Source organism: Vicugna pacos, chromosome 18 (genome assembly GCF_048564905.1).
Source record: "Vicugna pacos chromosome 18, VicPac4, whole genome shotgun sequence".
Lineage (NCBI taxonomy): Eukaryota > Metazoa > Chordata > Mammalia > Artiodactyla > Camelidae > Vicugna > Vicugna pacos.
The window spans coordinates 11825895-11853047 of record NC_133004.1 but is presented as its reverse complement, the minus strand read 5'-3'; the positions used below and the strand labels follow the sequence as shown (position 1 = coordinate 11853047).

General features: G+C 41.5%; 1 long non-coding RNA gene across 2 annotated transcripts; it reads left to right on the top strand.

Annotated features, from left to right (window-relative positions):
* The first annotated feature begins 4098 nt into the window (after nt 1–4098).
* On the top strand, nt 4099–8505 carry LOC140686905 (uncharacterized). 2 transcript variants are annotated; one of them, XR_012060907.1, is made up of 2 exons: nt 4099–4202; nt 8277–8505. It is a non-coding gene; the product is annotated as an uncharacterized lncRNA (long non-coding RNA). The 2 variants fall into 2 exon arrangements; XR_012060908.1 differs by lacking the exon at nt 8277–8505 and adding an exon at nt 5781–5959.
* Nucleotides 8506–27153: the final 18648 nt, after the last annotated feature.

Below are 27153 nucleotides of genomic sequence, written 5' to 3'. Positions count from 1 at the left end.
CACCCAGACATGTGGTCAGCTATTATTCTGGCTGTGTCTGTGCAGGTGTTTTGGATGAGATTAATTTTTCAATCAGGAGACCAAGTAAAACAAATTGCCCAGGTGTGGGTGGGCCTCGTATAATCAGTTGAAGACCCCCCAAAGACCAAAAAGGCTGACCCTCCCAAAAATAAGAGCAAACTCTTCCTTCCTGACTCCTTGAGCTAAGACACCAGGTTTCTTTTTTTCCCTATCTTTGGACTCATACTGAAACATTGGTTTTCTTTGGTCTCTAGCTTGCTGACTGCAATCTTGGCACTTATCAGCCTCTATAATCCCATGAGCCAATTTCTTATAATAAATCTCAAGAATCCTGAATAATATACTGTCCTCCTTTATTCATTCTGCTCAATCTCCCTCTTTGAAGGTCCTTTACTCCCTCCTACCAAGTGTTCCTTGCACACGTGGGTTCCTCTGCCATAACGTTTGCCATTACCACCACAACTAGTATTGCCATCCCTCCTCTCACCTTGTTTACTTATACCCATCCTAGTGTTCTCAGTGCAAACACTACACCATCAGAGAAGCCTTACCTGACGGTGTAACTCTGGGATTAAACTTGCTATATTTCCTGTAAACATCAGTACAATCTTATCAGAGGGCAGAGCAGCAAATACATCAGAAGCCCCCAAAGTAGGCACACTCTTCGACCCAACAGTCTGCACCTAAGAATCTGTCCTAAGCAAATGCTTCAGATTCATGAAAAAAAGATCAAAGTTGTTTATTTCAGAATGGTTACATCAGAAGGAAGGAGGGAGGGAGAGAGAAAGGGAGGGAGACAGGAAAAGGAAAAGAAGCCAAGAAGGAAAAGAAAAGAAACAAATTAAATATCCAACACTGGATGGTTGGTTAAATACACTATATACATCCACCCAATAGAATGCTATTCAGCCATGAAAAATGATGACACATAGTTGTAACTATTGACATGTACATGGGTTCATGATACATCACTCATTTGAAAAACAGGTCGCAGAATAATACTTTCAACACTATTGTTAGGCATGTTCAGTGGGATCTCAACTGTATTGTGCCTACACATGTGAGTGTGCATATACATGTGAGAGAAAGTATGGGGGGGTAGAATATGTCTGTATGTAGGACCACAAAATATTTGGGAATATTTAAAACTAGCTTCCTCCCTGCTCTCTCCTCCTCTGCTTCTCTGTCATCTGAGTTTTCTACATCAAACTTAATATAGGAGCTCAGTTCTGGGGGGAAAAGTAATAACTTTTACGCACCTATCAATCCAAACCAATTGCCCTTTTAATACTCTGCATTCTTCCCTTCATTGAGGGGAAAAATAGGATCACTGGGATTGATCACAGAGAAGCACAGTTCCCTGAGTAGGGGAGCCTTGGGGACAGGTTTTTCCTCTTTCAATTTTCTCCTTTGTGACTCCTGTCTTTGCCTGGATGACTCCCCCACCCCCAGCCTCCTTTCCTCTCCCCACACACAACTCCGTGGAGCTCCAAATTCTGCTTAAATCAAATCAGAATAAAAACACGGAAATCAAACGCCAAACTAAAAAGGTTCTCCATCCTCCTCACTCACTGATAACCCCTCAAGGTTACAGTGGATTGGAGGTGCCTTAGTCCGGTTTCATCTGCTTCCCTGTCGGAGCTGTCCTGAGGAATTACAGTCTTTAAAAACAGAGACTAGAATGGTCGGAACTAAAAAGGAGATAAGCATATGTTTGTGTGAGCTGAAAAATTGTCCTATATGGAACAGAGTCCAAATAAATCAATACAAGCTGTTTCAGACATGCGCCACAGAAAGAAACTGTTAATTACTGGTATTACCATTGATATCTATTCATTTGAGACTTTTGTTCAGCAAAGGCAATTGCCTGGCCTGGTTACATAACCAAAATCAAGAGAATTTACAAAGAAAGGGGAAAAAAGAAAACGCTTTCAACTCAAACTCAGACAAAAGGATTGAAGGAAAATGAGACAAGTGATATTTTCTGGGGATTTACTGAGACAAATCAGCTCAGAGAAGAATATAAACCTGTTCAGCTTCATCCCAATATCACCCATCCTCACATGGTTGTACTCTCCGCATATAAATTTCAAGTTTGAAAGAGCCCGGATAGAAACCCTTTTAAGAGAGCTCTCCATAATCAAAAGGCTTCTTCCTTATCAAAAAGGATTTTTGTTCTTCGTTGGGTCCTTTGAAAATATATATAATAAAACCACAGAGCTTAAAGGTCAAGAGGAAGGATTCTGTAGGCCCAAAGACCTGGGTTCAGGTTCCATTTCTGCCCCATCATAGCCTCAGTGACACTGGCAGGTTACTGAAGGTTTCTGAGCATCCTTCCTCATTTGTAAAAATGGATGTAATTCTAATCACTACCTCCTGGAGATGTGTGAGTTGAAGTCTGTCTGAGGCACTCTATTTGTCAGTGCCTAACCAGGGAGGAGAAACCACTCAGGTATTTCAAATGGCAGATTTTAAGTCTGGGAATTAGCTGTTTGCATGACAAAGGACCAAGGTGCCAAACAGGACAATGAGGCAATCTGACTTTAATGCAAGACAGTCCCCAACTTGACTTTGGATTTTTTGACTTGATGATGGTGCAAAAGCGATACACATTCAGTAGAAATCATCCTTCAAATTTTGAATTCTGATCTTTTCCCAGGCTAACCATACACAGGACAATCCTCTCTGATGGATGCTGGGCAGCAGCCAAGAGCTGCAGCTCCTAGTCAGCCTCGCAATCACCAGGGGAAGCCACTGATCCTCTTTACAACCATTCTGCACCCAGACAACCATTCCAGTTTTCACTTTTCAATGCAGTATTCAATAAATTACAGGCAATATTCAACACTTCATCATAAAATAGGCTTTGTGTTAAATGATTTTGCCCAACTGTAAGCTAATGCAAAGGTAGGCTAGGCTCAGCTATGGTGTTCAGTAGGTTAGGTGTATTAAATACATCTTCAACGTGCAATGTTTTCAACTTATGGTGGGTTTATCGGGACATAACTTCATCATAAGTCAGGAAGGTATGTACTTTTTAAAGTTTGAATTGATGAAGAAAAAATCCACAATAAAGAAAATATCAGAATTTTAAATAAAGGCAGGATCCAACCCCACACTTGCATAATTCAGTCTCAGTCTAGGCTCAGTCTCCCACTAGTTTTATCCTAGTCCTGGTCCTGCCAAAGATGAGTGAATGCAGGAACCTACCACAATCCCCAGGACAAGGAACCAAGGGAGGTCCAGGGTTACAGGAGTCCAGGGCAAAAGTGGGGTCTGTCCCACAGGACCTGGTGCAGAGATGCCACGGGAAACAAAGGGAGGAAGAAATATCATGGCTTATCCCTTCCTCCTGCTTGCCAGCTCCCATCAACACCTCCCGTTGGCCAAACTCAGCGGTAACTCTGCTGATGTGGGAACCTGGGAACCATGGTCTCCACAGGGAGAGCAAAGGATGGATCTGAGGCCACATAAGCCCAGGATGGCCCAGGCGTCTCACTCAATTCATCTCCCACCTAAGGGCTCAGACAGGTGAGACAGCGTATCCCTAAGTCTGATTTCTAGAGGAAAATGAACTTGCATATTTGAGACTGCCACCAAGATGATGACAGACGGCGGTGCCCAGCAATGGATTCTGAAGGTTTTGTCACATGTACATCATCTCCCATGTCATTCTCCATGTAGTAGGAGAGGATGGAGTCCTGTATGCACATCTCTGGACATGATGGGTAGTGACAAGGACAAGAACATATACGACCACTCCCACCCTTTGGGGGTTCATGAAGTTAGCAAATCAAAACTGCCCCAAACTAAACCCCCTTCAGAAATTCAGGAAGCTGGAGAGACACACACAGAGAGAGTGCACCACAGGATGCAGGCTCCTCGAATGCTGGGTCTCAAGCCTCTTCAGCTCTCAGAGCGGACGGGTGAGGGACAACAGATGGGAGGGGAAGGGAACTGTCCAGCCTAGAGCAGAATTTCCCATTTGGCAGAGTTCTGCTGGTCAGGAATGTGGGACTGGAGGTCACATGGTTCTGAATCCGGAATCCTGTTTCTGCCCTCAAATGGAATACGTAACCTTGGGCAAGTCGCTGAGCCTCCCTCAGCCTTAGTGTATCAGTAGAATGAGGATAATTGGAGAACCTGGCTCAAATGACGCTGTGTGAACTGAATGAAATTATGTAAGTGAAGAACTTACAGATCCCAGCTCAAAGAAAATCCTAAAAACCTAGCAACTGATTCTATCTCCAGCATAACTACTATTACTAATATTAGCATTACTATTTATTACTATTATTATTATTATTATTATTATTATTATTATTATTATTATTATTATGGAGACAGGGATGGAGATTCCACTGCAGGAGATAAATCAAGAGTTCAGTGACCTCTGGGATATGCAGGATAGTGTTTTTGGTGGTTTTTGAACTTGTGGCTCAAGTTCAGTGGTCTAGTGGGTTTCATAGACAGGAAAAGATTTCAGTTTTTCTCTGGTAGTATGCCTCAGATGTAGATGTAAATGTAGATTCAGGTACAGGTGTAGATGTCGGTGTAGATGTCCAGGGGGTATAGGCAGAGACACACGTGGCTATACTTTATATAAAGTGCATGCTTTAAGGAATCACGCTAAGTGCTAGACAAAACTAGATATACAATCAGTTCTGTGTTATTCTCACACATGATTATGACCAACTCTCTCGTCAAATTAAGTGTTCACTGAGCAAAGCAGTAGCCGGCACTACAGGTGAGGGATGTAAGTAAGCACAAGACGAGGTTGCTACCCCCAGAAGTCCCCAATCTAGGGGGGGAAACAGACATTTACAAAACTAGAACTATTTCTCCCTAAGGCAGAGAATAACTAAGTTCAGCTTTGAAGTCTTTCTGGAAAGAAGCAGCATTTGAACTAATTTTGTTCAAGGAGCTCATGGAAAGAGAACGAAGGAGGGTGGGATTCAAAGAGCATCCCACCTTCCTTTGTGTGGGCACAAAGGAGCTGCCTGACCCCAGAAATACTTTCCTTCCATTTGTTTTAAGAGTGTTATCAACAGCCTTTTTCTCTCAGCAGAAGGTGGGTGCCTACAAAGCTGTCCCTAAGTAATGTTTTCAAGGTCCAGTCACCGTGTAGCACATATCAGTAATTGTTCCTTTTTTATGGTTGAATAATATTCCAGTATATGGATATTTTTATCCATTTTGTTTATCCATTCATCAGTTGATGGACATTTGAGTTGTTTTCCCCTTTTGGCTATTATGAATAATGCTGTTGTGCTCATTCATGTATACGCTTTTGTTTGAATATCTGTTTTTAATTGTTTTTGGTATTTACCTGGGAGTGGAATTGAAGGGTCATGTTGTCATTTGATGTCTAATTTTTTAGAGCAACCAACTAAGGTATTCTTTTTTTCTTAAGGCATGTTTGTTTGTTTGTTTTTGCTTGTCTTTTTGTTTGTTTTTGTTTGGGGGGAGTTAATTAGGTAGGTAGGTTGATTGATTGATTTTAATGGACGTAGGGATTGAACCCAGGACCTCATGCATGCTAAGCATGCACTCTACCACTGAGCTATACCCTGCCCCCCCCATCTAATGTATTCTTAACAACCACCAAAGGAATAGAGTTTCTCCTTCCAGAAAAAGCCATAAAAATGCTGGGAGCAAATCTCATTGGCCATCTTGGGTCACATGTCCCTCCCTGAACCAATCATTGTGGGCAGGAACATGGAATGCCATGACTGATGAAGGTACATCTACTTCTGCAGGAAATTACCACTTCTCTACTCAAACCACGTGGACTGAGAAAGGGGAATAGATGTTTTGTTTTGTTTTCAAAGGAAATCCAAAGTGATATCAACTGAAGAGGAGGGGAAAGATACCAGAAGACAAAAAGATGTGTCTACCATCTCACAAAGGAAGCGATAAAATAAGTGCTTTTTGATCATATTGTGGGAAAGTGTGATGGATATTTCTTGAGCATTAATATATGTCAGGCACTATCCCAAGTGTTTTGCACAAAGGATAAGTATCCCCAGTGCACAGATGAGAAAAATGAGGCTCAGAAAAGTTAAGTAACTTGCCCAAGCTCACACTGTTAGAAAGTGGTTGATCTGGGACTTGAACCCAAATCTCTCCAGTTTCAGAGCTCCTATCCTTTCCTATATAGCATGCTGGGACTTTATTGAGTAGAAGCCATCAGGCATGAAATAATCTGGGTAACTGTTTGGTGAAGGATGAGTATCTTCATATTCATCATGCTAGGTACCAAAGCTTGCATCTTCATATGCACAGATACACTTACACACATTTCCCAGTGGTTTGGGTTGAATGGACATAATCCTCTATCTCCGACCGCACAGCACATTAAGTCAAAGTAAAACACAGTCTTCCTTTTTTCTCATCAAAATTAAGGACAATGTCCCTTTCCAGCCAACGGATCTCTTAAAAATAGTCAGAACTCCAGAATTCTACTTGAGAACCCTTTTCACCACACAGTGGAGTTTGTGATCTCTTCAAAGAATGTGGAAATTAAATTTCATCACCAAGCCTTCCCAGGTCCATCAGAAGTGGAACTTTAGTTGCTAAGCTATATCCCTTCTCTGGTACATCAAAACATTTTTTTCCCTAAAGCATTTAATTTGATTCAACCCTAAAGGATTGTGTCTCAGAAATGGAAGGGATCCACTGATCTTTCCATGCTCTGGGTAAAATCTCAGTCCTGTTGTTAACATGGTACCTTGTCTCCCTCCTCTGTCTGAGCTGGGAAAAAGAAGAAACCTTTACAATGACAGTCTCATAATAGGATTGTATTTTTTTCTGCCTATTACATCTCAGGGGGACTACTCTCATTTGTCCCCTGCAAAGGACACTTCAGCTTCTCTGGGTCCCCTAGTTGCTTGGGGGAAATAGCTACAACATAGCTTGTCCCCAGTGAGGTTGTATAATTGTAGCAGAAATCCAGAGCTAATAGAGCTGTCTGGCTAGAGAGGTGCGTGAGCCCTTCTGTATCCACATCAGCACCCCATGGCTTGAAAACATGTCTGGTGTATCTTCATGCTGATGACATTTTGTGTATATACATAAAAATAAGAATCAAATTTGATCACACACAAATATGAGTCTCCAGAAAAAAACTTCTGCCTGTTTATTCCCCATTAAGACATTTCATAGTTCCCCACCTCTGTATTTTTTACATGCTCTTTACTTTTTTCTGAAATACCCCTCTCCTTTTCTCCACTTAACCAAACACATCCTTCAGTTGTCTCCTGAGACCACTGCAGTTTACAATGATTTCACCCTCCAGTGGCATTTGACTGTACCTTCCATTGGGCAATTAATCATGAGCTTCCTTGTGACACTGCCTGTTATTCTTCAATTGAACTGTTTTAAACTGTTCACATTTATTGTCAGGGCCCTGGCCCTAGTTTTAATGTTACCCTGAGGCAGCGGAAAATGAGTTATTAGAGGACAAAACAATTGATTAAGAGGGCTGAGAACTTTCCTTTCCTCCTCTGATACTCTCTCCAACCACTACTCATCCTTGACCACTCTGTTGGATGCTCTATAGATCTACAGAACCTCAAAACAAGTGTTCACATCAACTACAGACATCAAGAGTTCTTGAAAGTATTAATGATTCCATGAATTCTGAGAAGCAAAGCCAAGCAAGGTGAGAGTGAAGGTCAATTAATAATAAAGATAGTGGACAGGTGACATTAACCTTCTTTGAGGACAACAGCTTTATCTGACTTTAGACAAACCATAAACTCCTCTCTGGGTGGCTGTCCGTGGTTCTGAAAGTTCTGCTGCCATGGTCAACAAGCTACCTATCATTGTCTTGACCCTTAACTCCCTAACTGCAGCTACCATTGATTCTATTCACCTGGTCTGACCCCTCACAGAGCCTGATTTCAACTAAAATGTCTTCTGAACCACCTGTGCCCCAGATCAACAGTCCTGGGAAGCAATGGTAGTTTAAAGAATAGACTCTGGAGTCGGACTGCCTGGGTTTGAAGCTTAGATCCAAGCCACGATATAAAGGAAGCTGCTTGGTATCACTTGTCAATTTGGGCTAGTAGTACTATGTGCTTCATGGGGTTGTAGGGATAATTAAATGAGAAAATCTATATGAAGAGTTGAGCAGAATTCCTGACACACAGCAAATTTAGCCATTTATTGTGATGGTTATGTCTTAGATCCTTAACTATATGTGAGGTATTAAAGGAAAGAAACTGAGTATTTTCCTTCACGATACCCTCTAGTGGCTACAGAGTAACAGGATGGGCAGAAGCTTTGAAGTCATTCAGACTGAGTCCGAATCCTGGTTCTACAACATATTCACCGCCAGATATCAAGCAACTTAACCCTCTTGAGCCTCCTGCTCCTAATTTATAAACTGCAGTAAATAACATCCATTTTTTTCAGAGCTGCAAATATTCCAGAGGATGTACATAGACAGCTGAACTAAAATATATGTGAAATAAATAGTGATCATTGTGTTTATGGCTATGAATTTGAGAGAACCACCACAATATTTTATTATTTCTGCTCATACATCACCAACAGTCTGAGTCAGGGGTGTATCCTGAGGACAAGCAGTAAGGATTTGGTGCTTTCTCCTAGGAGGCCCATTTCTCTGGGCGGGTTCTATGACATTCCTTTGTATGGTGGATCAATTATTTAAGATGGTTAAGGCCTCGGTCATAAGGTCTTTTTTTTTTTTTTTTTTTTTTTACAAAAAAGAGAATTTCATGTAAAGAACTTTTGATGTGACCTCCGCATCATTAATCTGGCTGTGGAACATAGATAACACAGCTCCAAATGAGACTCAAGAAAGACTGTAAGTGATTCTGTCTGGGAAAATATTACCTTTCTAATTGTTGATCAGGTGCTATCATTGCATTCAATGCCCAGCAGGTTCAATCTAAGTACCCCTCCCGGTTCACTAACATAGTTTTGGAGAAAATCTGGAGGCACATTTGGAAACTACAACTCTTGGAATCATTTACATGCAGAGAAACCCCTCCCACAGTACCTTCTCTAGGAGACAGTCCTCTGACGGCTGAAGGAACAACTGTCCACTGGACTTCACTGTCCCAGCTGTGTGTCAATTAGGACCTGATGGAAAATGGTAAGAAAAATTAGGATAAGAAAATGTCATTTCTTCTCAGTAGCCTATAGGTAAAGGTAGCCAGGAAGCTTCTGATTCAACACACAGCACTATCTTCCCATCTAAGGAACATCCCTCCACGTATCAAGCTAGACCTAAAGAATAAACTTCAGGCGTGTTTTGCAAGAGGGAAGGCCTCATTGGTCATTCTGCTCCCCTGGAAAAAACCCATCTTCCCTTTGGCCTATGGGAAGCAGGACACTATTGTCTGCCCACGTTCTGCTCGGCCCTCAGACTCCTTGCCCCATCCCTGAGTAGAACTTACATACCTAAGGCTTCAAATGCCTGATATACCAAGGCATTAAGAGTGACCAAATCGAGAGATTGTCCCCCAAAATATCTTCTGCTGCTTTCACCACTCTGAGAGTAGCTAAAAAGCTCCAAAACACATTATCAACAGGCACTATTAGGCACGCAATCTCCCAACATGTCACCAAGTATCAAAACTTATTTCTAAATTCCACAGTGGTTTGGGAAAAGGAGAAACTAAAGAAAATGAAAGGGAGTACAGTAATGGGGTTAAGAGCGTGGCTCTGGGTTCCTATCCCATCACCACCATATCTTGGCTGTGTTGTTACTTACTTCTCCCTTTCTCAGTCTCCTCCCCCATAAAATGGGAATACTAACATCATCTACCTTACAGAGTAGTAAGGGACACTAAACTATACAATCCATATAAAGTACTTAGCCCAGGGCCAGTAAATGGTAAATACTCACTAAATTGTTTATGTAACATTTCTGAGTGCACGTGAGCATGATCTCATTGAAATCACAACCCCATGAAGTGGGTATTGCATCTTTCTCCCATTTTGTCACCAAGAAAACAGACTTAGAGAGGGAAAGGAATTTGCTCTGGATCCTACCACTTGGAATTGGCAACGCCATGATTCAAACCTAGGTCAGTCTGACCCCGACAACCCTAGCTAATTTAATCAGCTATTATGCAGAAGACCCAAATGTTTATAATCCCCGACCCCAGTTACACAACCCTCACCAAGGAACAGATTCAACCCCATCAATGAGCTGAGGGGAGAACTGTTCTGACTTCCAAGTTTCAAATGGAAACAATTATTTTAAATTTACAAAACTGCACCCTGTACAACCAAATCACCTGAGGGCACAAGTGCAAAATTCAACCCATTCATCAAAAATGCCTCCAGGTTCCTAAAATCCCAACTGTAAAATCATATATTTTTGTAAAAATACTAGAGGACAGGGTTTGTCAACTGACAACTTCACGTCCCCTTCACTGCACAACTACGAAGAAGGGGAAAAGGAGAAGTGAATGCACAATGACCAAGCATTTACTAAGTGTCAGGCTTTGCATCAGATGTTTTATAGATCTCATCACTTCATCCACCAAATGACACTAAGACAGAGCATTATTAGCCCCATTTCACTGGTGAGTAAATTGAGAGTCAGAGAGGTTAAGTGACTTGCCTAAGGTCACTCAGAAGAAAAACTAGCATTAAAATCTAGGCTTGTCTAAATCGAGCACCATCTCAGGGACACCATTCACATAGTCCATGATGGGACTGATGCCCCTGCAGACATCTCGAAAGCTCCTTCCAATATACCACTGGACATTCCCAGAGCCAGCAGTCTATAAGAAAAATTAAATTAATTAGTGGCATTGGTGTCATCACTGAGACCTGGGTAGGCATGAAGTCTCAAGAAATAAAAACCCTTTCCTTGAAACACTGCCTTTGCTCCATGTCTCCTGACGCTAGTTAACAATTCTGAATAAAGTAGATTTTTTTAATCCTTATTAAGAAATATACTTCTCTGTGTAACTCCTCTGTTTTCGCTCTTTCTGAGCCTTGCCTGAGTGTTAATCCTCTTTCCCTGTGATCTTTGTGCCATTAAGAAGTACAGCACGCTGAACGTGAGGTTTTAATTATTGAAAGGGTGTATGTATGCTATGTAAAATTTACACCTCAAGATTTGCCAAGCAAAGGATACACAGACGCCTTCCAGTAGGACAATAGCTTTTACTAGAGCTATGGGATTATGGCAAAACTGCAGTTAAACAAAGTATATCATGCCAAGGAAAGCTGTATCAGCACTTTTTGAATAAGCCTGTGGCTTATTAAGTTACCTCTAAAAATTTGCTCTGGGATAAAAGCTGGCTCACAAAATACTGTTTTTAAATTATGCATCATTTAAGAGAACCAATCAGTCCTTCCTAGCATTCACCAAACTAAAATTTTTTCCTTTTTTAATTAAAGTAACTTTACTTTTCATATAATGCTAAGGTGACCAATATTCCTATAATGGGAATTTGCAAGAACACTTAGAAAAAAAAATTAAATTATCAATCATGAAGAGTTTCACTTCCGCCTAGGATGAGGAAAGCTGGGAGGCGCTTCACTCCCACCCTAACAACAAGAAAGCAGATAAACTTCAAAACCCTAACTTTTCTTAAACGCATCTAAAAGCTGAGGTCACAGGGAAACCAAGTAGCTTGAACTCCCCAGAAAAGCTCCTCCAAATATCAACTGTGGCAGAGACGGGATGAAGAGACACCAAGCACCACAGATGTGAGTCAGAGGAATTCAGCTAAATTCTTTTTCAATTTATTTAGTTATTTTTTTAATTGATGTATAGTCGATTTATAGTATTGTGTTAATTTCCGGTGTACAGCATAGTGATTCAGTTATATATGTAACTGAATATATATACAACAGATATATATATATTCCTTTTCCTATTCTTTCACTATAGGCTACTACAAGGTACTGACTAACGTTCCCTGTGCTGTACAGTAGAACCCTGTTGTTTATCTGCTGTATATATAGCAGTGTGTACCTGCAAATCCCGAACTCCCATTTTATCCCTTGCTACCCCTTCCCTCCGCCATAACCAGAAGTTTGTTTTCTATGTCTTCAAGTCTGTCTCTGTTTCGTAAATAAGTTCACTTGTACCCTTTTTTCAGCTAAAAATTTTCACAATTTGCTAGAGGCCTATGCGGGCTAACAGGAGGTTACAGAAGCCCAGAGAGTCAGAGACACGAGGGGAGCTTGTACCCATTTCAAGCTCTTCTCCACAGACCATCAGTGGGTGCTTGGGAGAAAGATCAGAAGCAGGGTGGGATACTGGAAAGGTCTCTTCTTGGTGGTGTAGTCCCATAGTGCTGCTGTGCTAAATGCAAAGGCCTTCACCCAGATTCTTCTCCCCAGCAGAACTCAAATCTCAAGATGATGGAAGCAGGCCAGCACACCCAGGGCACAGGTGGAGACCCACTGCTGCAGGAGAAAGGGCAAAAGAAAGCTATCCTCTACCCCAGGGGCGGGGGCCTGAAACAGCTACACAACAACAAAGGAATCAGTTTACAAAAAACCCACAATGATCCTAAATGCTTCTTTACAACACACAAGAGTTTCAAAACACATGAAGGAAAAAACTGGTAAGGCTGAAAGGAGAGAAAGATAAATGCACAAATGCAGGTGGAGACAAAGGCCCTCCTCCCTCAGTGCTACCTAACAGGACAAGCAAAACCACCTGACCTAACTGACATTTATAAAACACTCTACCCCACAACAGAATGTGCATTTTTTTTAAGTACACACAGAATATTCCCCAAGATAGGCCATATATCTTCTACACTCAGGTCTACGTAGGCTCTTCCACAAAGAAGGAAAGACTTTTCAACTTATTCTTTAGACAAGCATTATACTAATACCAAACCAGACAAAGGAACTACAAAAAAGAAAACTAGAAGACTATGCTGTCTAATAAAACTTTCTGCTACGGTAGAAATACCTACACTATCCAATATGGTAGCCACTAGCCACATGGGACTACTGAGCACTTAAAATATAACTAGTGTAACTGAAGAAATAAATTTTTAATTTCATATAATAATTTAATCTACTTTAATTTAAATTTACATAGCCCATGTGTCTAGGAACTACTGCATTGTATAGTGTAGCTATGGACCAATGTCCCTAAAGGACACAGATGCAAATATCCTCAAAAACATTAGCAAATGAGATCCAGCAATGATAAAAGAATGATAAAATGTCGATACTGAATGAAGTGTCTTGGGAATATTATCCTGGGAATGCAAAGTTAGTTCAGCCTTCAAAAATCAATCAATGTATTTCAGCATACCAACAGACTAAAGAGGGAAAACCATACGATCCTATAAATAGACTCAGACAAAGCCGTCCTTAAAAACCTCAGTGTCCATGCATGATGAGATCCCTCAGCAAGATAAAAAGTACAGGTAACTCCTTCGACCTGATAAAGAACATTTACCAAAAAACTACAAATAATAATAGCATGCTCGATGGTGGAAGTCTGAATACTTTCCCCCAAGGATTGGGAGCAAAGCAAAGGTATCCATTTTCATCAACCCTAGTTAACATTGTACTAGAAGCCCTGGCCAAAACAACACAGCAAGAAAAAGAATAAAAGGCATACAGATCAGAAAGAAAGAAAGAAAGAAGACTGTATTGACAGTGAAACAATTATCTATGATGAAAACACCAAAATACCTGCAAAAAAGCTACTAGAACTAATAAATGAGTTAAGTAAGGTCATAGGATATAATGTCAATATACAAGAATCTATTTTTTTCTATATAATAGCAATGAATAATTGGAATTAAAATTCAAAACTAATACTATTTGCCATACCCCTAACAAACATGAAATAATATAAATTTAGCAAAATATGTACAAGATAAGTATGTTAAACATTATCAAATGCCGATGAGAGAAATCACAGATCTAAATAAATGGAGAGATATATCATGTATATGATAGGAAGGCTCAAGATTATTAAGATTTTAACATTCCCCAAACTTACCTGTCAACTGATATTCAATCCTAATCAAAATCTCAGTAGGATTGTTATAGACATTGACAAGCTTATTTCAAAATTTGTATGGAAAAGCAAATGCATTAGAGTAGCCCAAATAATTCTGAAAAAGAACAAAGTTGAGGACTCATACTACCTGATTCCATGACTTAGTATAAAACTACAGTTACCATGAACAGTGTAGTACTGGCAAAAGGGTAGACACATTGATCAATGAAGCAGAAAACAGAGTTCAGAAAGAGACCCACACATACAGTCAATTGAATTTTGATGAAGATACAAAGGCAGTTCAATGGAAAAAGAACATCCTTCACAATAAATGGTACTAAAGCAATTGGACCATCGTGTACAGAGAAATAATAATAAACAACTTGAACCTTAGCCCACGCCTCATGCCATAAAAAAAAAAAATCAGCTCAAAACTAACCACAAAGTGAAATGTAAAACCTAGAATTATAAAATTTTTAATAGGAAGTTTTTAATAGGAAAAAAATATTTGTAAACTTAAGGTAGACAAAGACTTCCTGGACAGAGACAGTCCTTTCAAAAAAAAATCACCATTTATAAAGGAAAAAAAGTTTTTAATGTCTGCTCTTTGAAAGGTACTGTTAAGAAAATGAAGACAAGCCACAGACTGGGAGAAAATACTGGCAAAACAAGTATCTGAGCAAGGACTTCTATCCAAAATATGTAAAGAACTCTCAAAGGTCAATAATAAGAAAACAAACTGAATAGTATTCAGCCACGAGAAAGAAGAAAATCTTGCCGCTTGTGACAACATGGTTGGACATTGAGGGTGCTAAGCTAAATGACATAAGCCAGAAAGCGAAAGGCAAATACTGCATGGCATCAGTTATAAGTGAAATCTTAAAAAAAAAAAAAAAAAAAAAGTCAAACTCAGAGAAACAGAAGGTAGGAGAGTGGTTTCCAGAAGTGAGAGTGGGAGCTGGGGAAATAGGGAGAGGTTGGCAAAAGGGCACAGACTTCCAGCTACAAGCTAAATAAAGTCTGAGCATCTAATATATAACATACTGACCAAAGTTGATAACATTGTACTGTATAAGTGAAATTTGCTAAGAGAGTAGAACGTAAATGTTTACACACACACACACATATATATATATATCTCTCTCAACATATCCATCACTATATATATATACATATATATATTATTTTTGTAAGGTATTTTTAAATACCTTACAAAATATCAAGTATCTTTTAATTATCATAAGATATTTAAATATCTTACAAACTTGTCAATTATACTTCCGTAGCGCTGAATAAAAAAAGAAATTTTTTTAAAAACCCAATTTTTTAAATGGTCAAAGATTTGAACGGTCCCCTCTCCAAAGAAATTATGTAGGTGACAAATAAGCTTATGAAAAGATGCTCAACATCATTTTTCATTATGGAGATTCAAATAAAAGATACATGAAACACCACGATAAATCTATTAGATTGACTTTTTTTATTAAAAAAAAACTAATGTTATGCATTCTCACTTGTTTTTGGCAGAAATGCCAAATTGTATGGCTACTTCGGAAAACAACTTTGCAAATTTCTTATGAAGTTAAGTATACGCCTACAAAACCCAACAGTCCCTCTGCTGGGTACTTATCTAAGAGAAATAAGAGCTTAGGTTCACAGAAAACCTACGTAATTTTTTATAGTGGCTTTACTCATGATTGCCAAAAACTGAAAAAAAACCCAAGTTAAAGAAGCCAGACTCAAAAGGCTACATCCATTTTAAGGATACATTGGAAAAGGCAAATCTATAGGGATGAAAATTAGATTACATTGTAAACTGACAATAATTCAATTAAAAAAAAATATATATATATATATACATACACACATATAAATAGATCAGTAGTTGCCAAGGGCCAGGGTGGGGGGTGGCGGTAAGTGAGGATTTGATTATAAAGGGGCTGCCTTCTAGGAACCTACATAGCCTGGTACTTCCCTTTTCAGGCTCCCTAACCCAAAAGAGAGTTGCAAGTGTGACCTGCAGAAGGTGAGAGCAAACCAAAGTCAAAGTCATGCAAAAATGGGGGTCCAAGTGGATCTGGCAGAGCAGCAACCTCATTCCTCACCCCCATTTACCGAGCACCTACTTTGAGCCAGGTGTCCTGTTGGGCTCTTTATAAGCCTAAACGATCTCTATTATTACTCTCATATTCTTGTTTAACCCAGACAATAATTCTGTGAGGTAACTATTACTGACTGCATTTTAAAAATTAAAACACGAAGGCTCAAAGAGGTTAAGCAAGTTCCTCAAGGTAAGGTCACACAGCTGCTAAGTGGCAAGGGTGGGATTCGAACCAGGGTCTATTTGCCTCTGCCACGTTTGTTGCTGTTTTTCTCTTTATGTGTCTCTCTCCCCCTCAGTGGGAATCACAATCTACAAGGACCTTGATTTGATCATAAACCACAGACAAGGGAGTGGAAGAAACTGTTCTCTGAAAAGCTCTTTTACAGAACACCCAAAGTTCTCCCTGTGCCTGTGGCATCCCCCTTCCCAGTTTCACAGACTCTTCTGTCACTCTCTCAGGTCTCCCCTAGACAGAGGCAGAAGGAAGTTCTCTAAATTCTCCATTTGAGTCCCCTTACCTCCTACGACAAACCCTAAGCAGTGGACAGAACAGGTCAGATTAGCAAGCAGTTTACACCGTGCCTCACCTGCGAGCAGCAGAGACTCTTCTACTGAACATGGCCCAGGGGTTAGAAACTTTGAGAGCTTTCTGTGTAAAATTCAAAACTTGCTGCACACACGGAGGGCACAGAGAGAAAGAAGAAAGAGGTGGCCACTCCAGACTGGTAGGTGGCAGGTTTAACACGCAAGGGAACTTACTTACGAGCCTTGTCTTGGGCGCAAGCAGATCTCCGCATCCAGCCACCAGCATTTCAACAGTTTATGGAGGCCTTAATGTGGACCAGATGGTCTCAACAACACCTTACTCTCTCAAAGCCGCATGGTTGAACTGGCTCCTAGGGTGAGAATTGTGGGCGGAATGTGTATTTCAAGGACAGGGGAGGGGGGAGGAGCCTCCCATTGCCCGGGTCCCGCTAGAGAGTCAACCGGGGGTCACGTCCTCTCCATGACCTCCTTCAACAGTATCAGGAACTAAAAATCTAATATAATCAGTTACGATGAGGTTATTAGTGTGGGTCCTAATCCAATGTGACTAGTGTCCATGTATATATAAGGCCAAATGGAGTGTCCAGCCTGCTGTAAACTGTGTTGGGGACAGGAATGACAGGGTTAGGGAGAGCTGTCCAAAGAGTGGCTACAAAATGGCCATTGTGAGGACAAAATGCCATCTCTTGAGGTGGGAAAAGTAATAAAACAGTCTGAACACAGGTAAGCAAATAACAAAAATGACTAGCCTCTCCCATGTGTCATGCGCTTCTTTACTGCTTGTATTATAGAGCATCTTTTATTTGTGTATCATCTTCACCCCCACACATCCTTATAAAATGGGTATCTTGTAACTCCCATTTTATACGTGAGGGAAGTAAGGCTCAGAGAGATTGAGTAACTTGCCCAAGGTCACACAGCATATAGAAGTTGCAGTCAGGAACTGGACCTGCATCTGTCCGGCTCTAAAGCCACACCATATTTAACTTTTATTATAAAGTTATGGCCATAATGAATGGCCCAGTGGTTAAGTGCCCCATGTCTGAAACCAAAGGACTGTCTCAACAAAGTACACAAAACAAGGTTGGTCAAACAACAGGAATTATCATCTCAAAGTTCTCTGAAGTTTTAAAATCACCCTATGATGGACAAGTTGGTCCCCTCCAGGGGCTGTAGGGGAGAAATCTGTTCCAAGTGTTCTGCCTAGTTTCTAGTGATACTCTGGCATCTTTCACATTTCTTGGCTTTTTTGAAACATCACCCTGATCTCTGCCTTCGTCTTCACATGGAGTTCTTCCTACATGCAACTCCATGTCCAAATTACCTCTTTCTATAAGGACACCAGTCATATTGAGTTAGGACCCACTGTAACCACCTCATCTTAACTAATTACATCTGCAACAACCCCATTTCCACATACAGTCACACCGAGGTACTGGGTGTTAGGACTTCAATACACAGACTGGGTGGAGGGGGCACAATTCAACCCATAATAGCAACTATTGGCACTTACATTTTTTCTCTGTGCTTACTCATCTGTCACAGTGACTATTACAGGGTTTGGAGGATGAAAAGAAAGAACATATACAAAGTATCTAGAATAGGGGTCAGGAACCTATCATCCAACTGGACAAATACAGCCTGCCACCTGTTTTTGCACACCCAGCAAGCCAAAAATGTTTTCGATATTTTTAAAGAGTTGGGGGGAAAAATGAGGAGGAGAAGACGACTATTTCATGACACGTGAAAACTGAAATTCCAATTGCAGTGTCCAGAAATAAAGTTTTATTGGCACTCAGCCACACCCATTCATTTACATACTGTCTAAGGTTATTTTTACACTACAGGAACAGAGTTGAGTAGTTGCAGTTCCCACAGAGACCAGATGGGCACAAAGCCTGAAATATCTACTGCCTGGCCCTTTACAGAAAATGTTTGCCAACTACCAATGTAGAAGGTTACCCAGGATGTAGGAAGAACTCTATTAATACTGCTTATTACTATATATTTTCCCTTTTCTTTCGCCGTGCTAGGAGTCTTCTGCTTCTGCCATCCTTTTTGTAGCAAGGAGAATTTTCAACCCATGCGATGGAGGGGGTGGTCCCCATTCGCAGCCCGCCGGGAGTGCATGGCTGGTCCCAGTCCTCACGGAATCTTCCCCGGCCTTGGCTGGTTTCCTCTGCCAGGGAACAGCAGCTGTTCCCCTGGCTGCATCAAGTCCAGGCCAGTAAGCTTACTTGTCTCCCTCCTGTCCCAGCGACTTTGTTTCCCCCCCACTGCATAAGCTCCCAGCAGCTTCAGTGGGTCCAAAGGTGAGCACTTCAAGCCTTAAATTATTTACATCTGAGAAACACAAGGACTTTTTCTCCCTTTCAATCACGTCGCCCGTTGGCATCTCCAACGCGACACTCCTCCTTCTGACAAATTATGGGAAATTTGCATCCTTAAAAAAGAAATGTGTGCACTTTTTTCTCCCCTTCATTTTTCCACTGGCCAAAAAAAGAAGTAAAATGAAGCCTCATCTTAACTCAAGGTCTCATCTGGGATGCCCAGGAGGAAGGGGGCAGAGGAAGAGAGAGGTGGACGAGCCAGCAGCCGGCGGGGGTGTTGGGGGGAGAGAGAAGGAATCTGTTCCATGCTGAGTCAGCACAACTGGCGAGCTTGGAGGAAAATGTGCAGTTCAGATGGGGAGAAGAAACACGTTTTCTCACCTCGATCTGAAGTGGAGAGTTTAATTGCCCAAGAGACCACAAGCGTTTGAGCTCAACATTTTCATGGCTTTGTACTGGGTGGCATTTTGCGTTCTCTCAATTTCTTTTTCTTTGAAAAACTGTAGGATTTAGGCGTAAAACCCAGTTATAGGCAGATTAAAGTCTTTAGCTCTTAATTAAAGGCTTTTTATTCAGCCACTCTCATCCAGCCTCAGAATTTTTCATTCCAGTTGCGGTTGAGGAGAAATGAGAAATTCTAAAAATAAGTCAGTGGCGCGCACCATCCCCCTGAGGTCAGGTCATTGTCTCCAAGGAGGACACAGCTGTCGCTGCTGCGGTTGTTATAATAGTCAGGCTAGAATCAGACTCGGGTGGGGACATGGCCCTGCTGGAAATCTGAGGGGAGAAAACTCTCCCGGAAGAGGACCCCAAAATGTTCCCAAGTGACTTCATGTCCTAGAAAAGTCTGCCTCTCTGCAAGTCCCACTTCCCCTAGTCCTGACCATCCTGCGGTTTCCCCATCTCACTCAACAGCAACTCCAGCTTCAGTTGCTGAAGCCAAAACGTTGGCATTATCTCTGACACCTCTCGTTCTCTCCAACCCCACATCCAATCTGCTGACAAATCCTCTCAGTTCTGTCCAGGACCTGGCCCATAATTTGTGGGGCCCTGTATCAAATGAAAATGGGCGCCAGTGGATGGCCAAATGTTAATAAGAATTCCATTTATAGCCTAATATCAGAAATGACATCCATCATTTCTGCTATTTCTATTGGTCACATAAGCCAACCTTGGTACAGCGTAGGAGGGAATTACCCCCAGGTATGAGTACCAGGTGACAAGGAGCATTGCACACCATTTTGGAGAATGGCTACCACACTAGGCATCTTGCCATTATTATTCTTCATTATTTACTTGTCATGGAAATACATATGCACAAAGTGGTACTTTTGGAAAGGAGAGAGAAACTCAAGGGTCCTAAATCTCCAAGGTGGATTCCCAAAACTACAGGCTTTTTGCCTTCCAGTACCTCCCTATACCCAAGATTCATATTACAGCCAACAGAAACCCCCTGGTTATTTTAAGAAAGAAGAAAGTTTATTTAAAGGATGTTGGGTACAATACAGAATCTCCAGCAGGCAGTGAAGACATCACAACTTGAATACTACCAACAATACCAATGCTGGACACCAATGTTCCCGCTAGAACTGCTAACTACAGGTGCCTCTAGAATGAGGAGGTGGCTGCTTCTCCTTGTCAGAATAAATTCTGTGTGGTCCTCCTTCTTCACCAGTCTCTGATTCAAAGCGCAAGATAGGTACATTTGACTGGCAGAGTCAAGTGATGAGTCATTGGATGGGTCTGTGCACCAGCTGCTTGGGAAACGAGGAGAGCAGGCACCTACCATGTTCAGCCTCGATGCCAGGTGGCAGGCTGTGCCTCATCATTTGGAAGATTCCCCCAAATATGAGGACCTCAGATACCAAGCAGCCAGGAAGTATGGCGGATCTCCATGATGCCCACAAACCTTGGTCAGAAAACCCCAGGGGGTTCTGAATTTCTTTAGTGGAATGGATCACTTTGGTAATTTGGTGAAGACTGTGGACTCTTTTCCTGGTATAATACTTTTAAGTGAATAAAATAGAATACACTGGATTACAAGTAAACCAACTACATTGAAACGTAGTTATAGAACTATTAAAACAAACTTGTGGATATAGCAAGATATACGCAATACACATTGTCCTTTATTAGCACATGAAGATCTAGCCAGGGGTCTAACTACTACTGTGATTTCAAAGAAGCAGTGAGCCTAAAGGACATCTGAAGATTCTGTAACAGTTAAGAGATATGAAAATAGCTATGATTTCCAATGGTGACCAAGTTACAGGAAGTGTTCATTCCACTGTGGTTTGTTGCCTACAATCATAATGGAAGAAATGCTAAAAATTAATGAGAGATCAGTGAAAAAGATATTTTTCCTTTCCAAGTTGACTAATCCTTTATATTCTATCCACAGATCTGCAAGGAACGGGGCTGCCATCTCTGGCTAAGAACTCCTGAAGATTATGATGAATATTGCAACCTGCCAAGCCCTCTGGTTGTAGGATGGAAGAGCAAGAGTGCACAAAATGACCAGTAAAATAGGCTGAAATCAATCATGATGGTGAGTTTCCAAACCAGTCCTCTGGCTTGTAAATAGGTATTATGTGTGTGTGTGTGTTTGTACAAGTGTACATTCATGTGTGCATGTGTTTTCCCGTTATAACACAGTCATATATTTTCAGACATGGAAAGATGGCATGATAAATTATTAAATGGGAAAAAGCACATTACAGAACAACACATAACAATGACAGCGAACATTTACTGAAGCACTTGCTATAGGCCAGAAACTAAGATAAGCACTTTCCATATATCATCTTATGGAATCTTCGACATAACTAATTTTATTATCACACTTTATAGATAAGTAAAGTAAAATGTGGGGAGATGAAATAACTTGCCCAAGGTCACAGAGCTGCTAAATGATGAAGCTGGTATTCAGAGCCAAAGCTTGGGCTCATCATATCTGCTCTGAGGATCCAATTTTTACAATTAACTCTTTAGAACTCTGCATGTATAAATGTGCATATGGAGACACACACACAAAGAGAAAGCTGGGGAACTACAGATACCAAACCCTATCTCCCTTTACCTCTGATGACAGTGACTGGGGAAACAGCAGAGATGGGAGAGGTCTTCTCATTCTTTTAAAAAATCCCAAGAGGCTGAAAACATTTTAAAATGGATGAGGGAGAGCTCCATGTATCAACCTGGATGAATCTCGGAAATAGTGTTGAGAAAAAAAGAACATGCATGCTATGATATGGTGCAAAAATATAGGAAACAAAATGATATATGAGTTAGGTACACAAGCAGAGTTAGCAAAAATATAACAAAATGCATGGAGTTAATAAATACCGAGCTTGAGGGAGGGATGATTAGAAAAAGGAACAAGTGAGGCTTTAATCATATTGATTATGTTTTATTTCTTAAGCAGTGTGATGGGCACCAGCTGTTCCTTATATTATTATGCCCACTATTATGTTTGAGCAATTTCATAATAATTTTAATAGAGAGAATAATAGCTAATAGGAAATGCTTACACGTGATTAATCATTCTTCCTTCTCTTTGATATTGTTTGAATTTTTACAATGTAATTTTTGAAACATATAAAAGAAAAAGGAGACAAGAGGGCAGAACAGTGGTTACAGTTGGGAAGGAGGGAGGGAGTAGTTATGGGGAAGGGGCGCAAGAGGGCTTCTGGGTACCAGAAAGACTCTATTTCATTAGCCAGGACAATGGGTTTCACATGTGTTTGCTTTGAGATATTTCATTAAGCTGTACATGTGTGATTATTTTCACTTTTCTGAGTGTATATGTTATAGCTCACAATATAATTGTATTAAAATATTACTCTATGAATAAACAAAAAGCAGGAGGGACATCTAAGGCATTTTTTAAAGAATTTCAGCCTCTTGCTTTCCAGCTGGTACCATGCCATTGCCAGTCCCACTCAGCAGGTTACATACCCCTCCATAGGCTGCAGGCACTGGGCAAAACTATGGTGCTGTAGTTCAAAACCTTTAAATCAGATCTCTGAGCACACCCTAGCCTCCAGCATCCTCAGTAGGGTGGCTTTTGTCAAACGGCTGTGTGTATCACAGGAACCCAGAAAAACACTGCCATATGGCAAGACTCTTAAGTGGGGGAGCCTGAGGCACTGAGAAAGCAAATGAAATTCAAAGTACCACTTTAACAGTGTATCCATTTATTGTTTTCTAGAGTTTTGGGTGGGGGGAGTGTTTTAGAAGCCACCTCATGGTTTTGTTTCCTGTCTCCTTTAGTGACGCAGCCACCAGCCTCTCCCTAAGAATGGAGAGGATTTCTAAAGACCCCAGGACACTTGCTCTTACATGCAGAAAAAGAAAGAATTAAAATGGAGGAGGAGGAAGTGTGATCCATGTTAGTTTCCTATGGAACAAATCGCCACACAGTAAGTGGCGTAAACAACACGAATGTATGATCTTATCGTTCTGGAGGACAGAAGTCCAAAACTTAGTGGTTTAAATCCCACAGGCATTTATTTCATTGGCCGTTCTGTGGGGCAGCCATTTGAACTGGGCTCGGCTGGGAGGTTCTTCTGACCTCAGCCGGCTTAGCTGAGGTTTCATATGCATCTGTGATCAGCTGATGGTTGGTTGAGGCTGCCTGGGGATGGCTTCATTCACATGGCTGGTGGGTAACTGGCAACAGGGAGCTAAAATCAAGGTGTCAGCGGGTCATGTTCCTTTCTGGGGCTCCAGAGGAGAATCCATTTTCTTGCCTTTTCCAGCTTTTATATGCTTCCTACATTCCTTGACTCATGATCCTCGTCCATCTTCACAGCCAGTCATGGCCGGTCAACATTTTCTCTTTATGCTTGCTATCCCTCTGGGTCTAAATCTCTGCCTCCCTCTTTCACACATAAAAGTCCCCAGATTACACTGCCCACTTGGATAATCCAAGGTAATCTCCCTATGTGAAACCAGCCAATTAGCCACCTTCGTTCCATCTGCTACCTTAATTCCCACTTGCCATGTAATGGAACACAATCACAGATTCTGGTCATTAGGATGTGGACATCTTGTGGCGGGGGGGTGCATTATTCTGCCAGCCACCTCCACTACGGATCCATGTCTTTGCTCCCTGCCTCCCCATTGGCTCTGTGAGGGCAGGAACCTTTTTTCCCCTCACTGCTCAAAGAAAGGACCCAACAAGTATTTGTTTGAAGCTGTTGAACATCTGCATAGTCAATGCCTGGACAAAGAGCAATTAATCTTAAGAAATCCTTTTCATGTAACATAGATATGCTTATGTTTTTAATGCACATGCACTTAGGATCAGAGAGAAGTCAGAAGAGCAAAGGTGGACAGGAGGGAAATGAGAAATTTCCTGTGGAAACTTCAAATCCTTCAACAACAAACTTCCAAGTTGATTTAGCACTTGTGGGGGCATTGGCCTGGGACAGACACAACACCCAGCAAAATAAGGGGGATTTAAATGATTCAGAAGAAGTATGAAGCAGAGACATTAAATAAGTATAGAAGTTTAGAACTTAGGTTTTATAGGGTCTCTGTCCCAGGTTCCCCTTGGTCCCTACAGTGCTAACCCCTGGCACACAAACAAGGCATTAAAACACGGAATCACAAAATGGGAAACTCCTCTCTTTTTTAGTTCTCTGCCCAAAAGTCTCAGTTGGGGGTGCTCTGTCTTTAATACCCTAATGCTTGCTAATCTCCTTTTTTTAAATTTAAGTATAGTTGATTTACAATATTGTGTTAGTTTCAGGTGCACAGCATAGGGATTCGGTATTTTTGTAATCTTTTATTTTAACAAAGAGGGAGCAGGTCTCAGTCTAGACCTTGGCAGGCTCCATCCAGCTGTGACACTTGTGGCAAACAGGGTAGGTGGCTCCAGATGGCCAATCTGGGGAGCCCAGGGACCAAGTCCCTCTCTTCACAGTTGAAGGAACAGAGAGCTGGTCTCCTGAACCCCATCTCCTGAATCCTTATCCTCTGCCTCTGTGTGTGAAGGTCTCTGAGAAGTAACAGGAGAGAAAACAGACCGTCACTAAAGGGATGAGGGAAGAGAGAGGAAATGGGGCAGGAGAGGAGCTGTTTCCCCTCTGGCCAGGTTGCAGAGCACCAGGCCTTGGAGAGAAGACAGAAGAATGTGAAGGAGCAGACGGAAAATGAAGCAGTCAAACCAGCCACCCCCAATCCCTGCTATCAGGGAAGCGGCTTGGTTCTGGCTGCAGCCACTGGCAGCAGGACCTCTCTGGGGGTGCAGAGGGAGGAAGAGGAGGAGCAGAGCCAGGAAGCAGCTGGGGATCAGCCAGGAGCTGGGGCTCAGGACTCCCCCCACCACTGCATGGGGTGAACTTGAGGAGGGGGCCCTGCAGTGACTGTGAGCCAATCACACCCCTCAAAAGCTTTGTCCTGCTCTCGGCCCACAGGCCTCAAGAAACCAGCCCTTGCCCCTCCCTCCTCCAGCCAGGCCAGCCTTGTGGCAGATGCGCAGACAGCTCTGACTTAACGACAGCCAAGATTACCTTCCCAGGAAAATGCCTCCACCTTCGGAAAAGGACTCTGAGAAAATACTGTACACAGCAGAGGATTTCAAACTTTTTTTAAAGCAGATGCAGCTTTCTGTCAGTGAACAAACAGGTTCAGCAGTTAATGGTCTGGCAAGCCGAGTTTCTAAAAAGTATTTGACTAGAACAGAGTGAGTATGCAAAAGTGTGTTTTTTAAAGGAATGCAAATATAAACAAATGAAAGTAGAGCTGCGCTGATTAAAGTTGGGTGTTGGGATGGGGCCAGGTTCCAGAACTCCAGCTCCCTGCCCCAACTCTGTCACCTTCTTGTAAGCAGCTAATTATAGATAAAAAAACAAGGTCCTACTGTTTGGCACAGGGACCTATATTCAATATCTTGTAATAACCTAAAGTGAAAAAAATACAAAAAAGGATATATATAACTGTGTAACTGAATCACTATGCTGTATACCAGAAACTAACACAAAATTGTAACTTCATCAACTATACTTCAATTTAAAAATAACAACAACAACAACAACACTTGAAACCATCCACTCTGCTTCCTTCCCTGACATGCTGGAAGAGGCTTGGGTCTGGGGCGGGGGGGTTGGAGTCTAAAGACTCCCATATTTGAAGAATTAATGATAGAGCATGATAGAGGAATAAAATAAAAGTGCTTCCTATACAGAAAAATCTTGACTAGATGTCAGAGATGCAAAAATTCAAATTTTAAAAAACTAAGCCCTGGAATCTCCTGGCTGTTTTGACCGATTGAGCATTGGTACCCTGTACATGGTCAATGTAGTGGTTATCTACTGCTGTGTAACAAACTGCCCCAAAACTTAGGGGTTCAAAACAGCAATCATTTATTTCATTCACCGCTCTCTGGGTCAGCACTTTGAACTGGGCTCAGCTAGGAGGTTCTTCTGGCCTCAGCTGGCTTAGCTGAGGTTCCAGTATAGCACTCTGTCTCATCTGCTTCGTGTCACCACACCCTCATAAGTAACCCCATTCTTTCACCAAAGCCTGAGCCAGACCCCCAAGTCCCCAGCCTTCCCTCAACCTCCCCACCCACAACATGCCCCAACATCCAATTCTACATTCTGGCTTTTCTGGTGGTACCCCGTCTCCACCTTCTACATGTCAACCCAAAACACTCAGACCAACGGAAACGAAAAGGAAATTGACCACAATGGGAAGGAATGCATGATACAGATTATTACACAGAGTAGACTGTGTCCCAGTGATGCCCACAGACCTGAATTTAATTCCCAAGCTATACCACTTCCTACCTGACTGACTTGAGCAAGTTACTCAAACTCCCTGAACCTCAGTCACTTTATCTATAACATGGAGCTGCCTTACTAAATTATATCAACAGTATAAACATGTAAAGAGAGCTTAGTATATGCTAGGAATGGTTCTAAGGGCTTCCCATGTAAATTAACCCACATAATAACTCTATGAGGCAACTCCTTGCATGTATATTAACCTACATAACAACTCTATTTTATTCTTACTTTATAAAGGAGGAAATTGAGGTTCCTAGAGGCTCAGTGCCTTGGCTCTGGCCACACAGCTACTAAGCATCAAACCCAGGATTCAAACCTAGACAGTCTGGCTTCCAAATATGGATTCTAGCCACCACATTTAATTCTTGCGTGGCATATAGG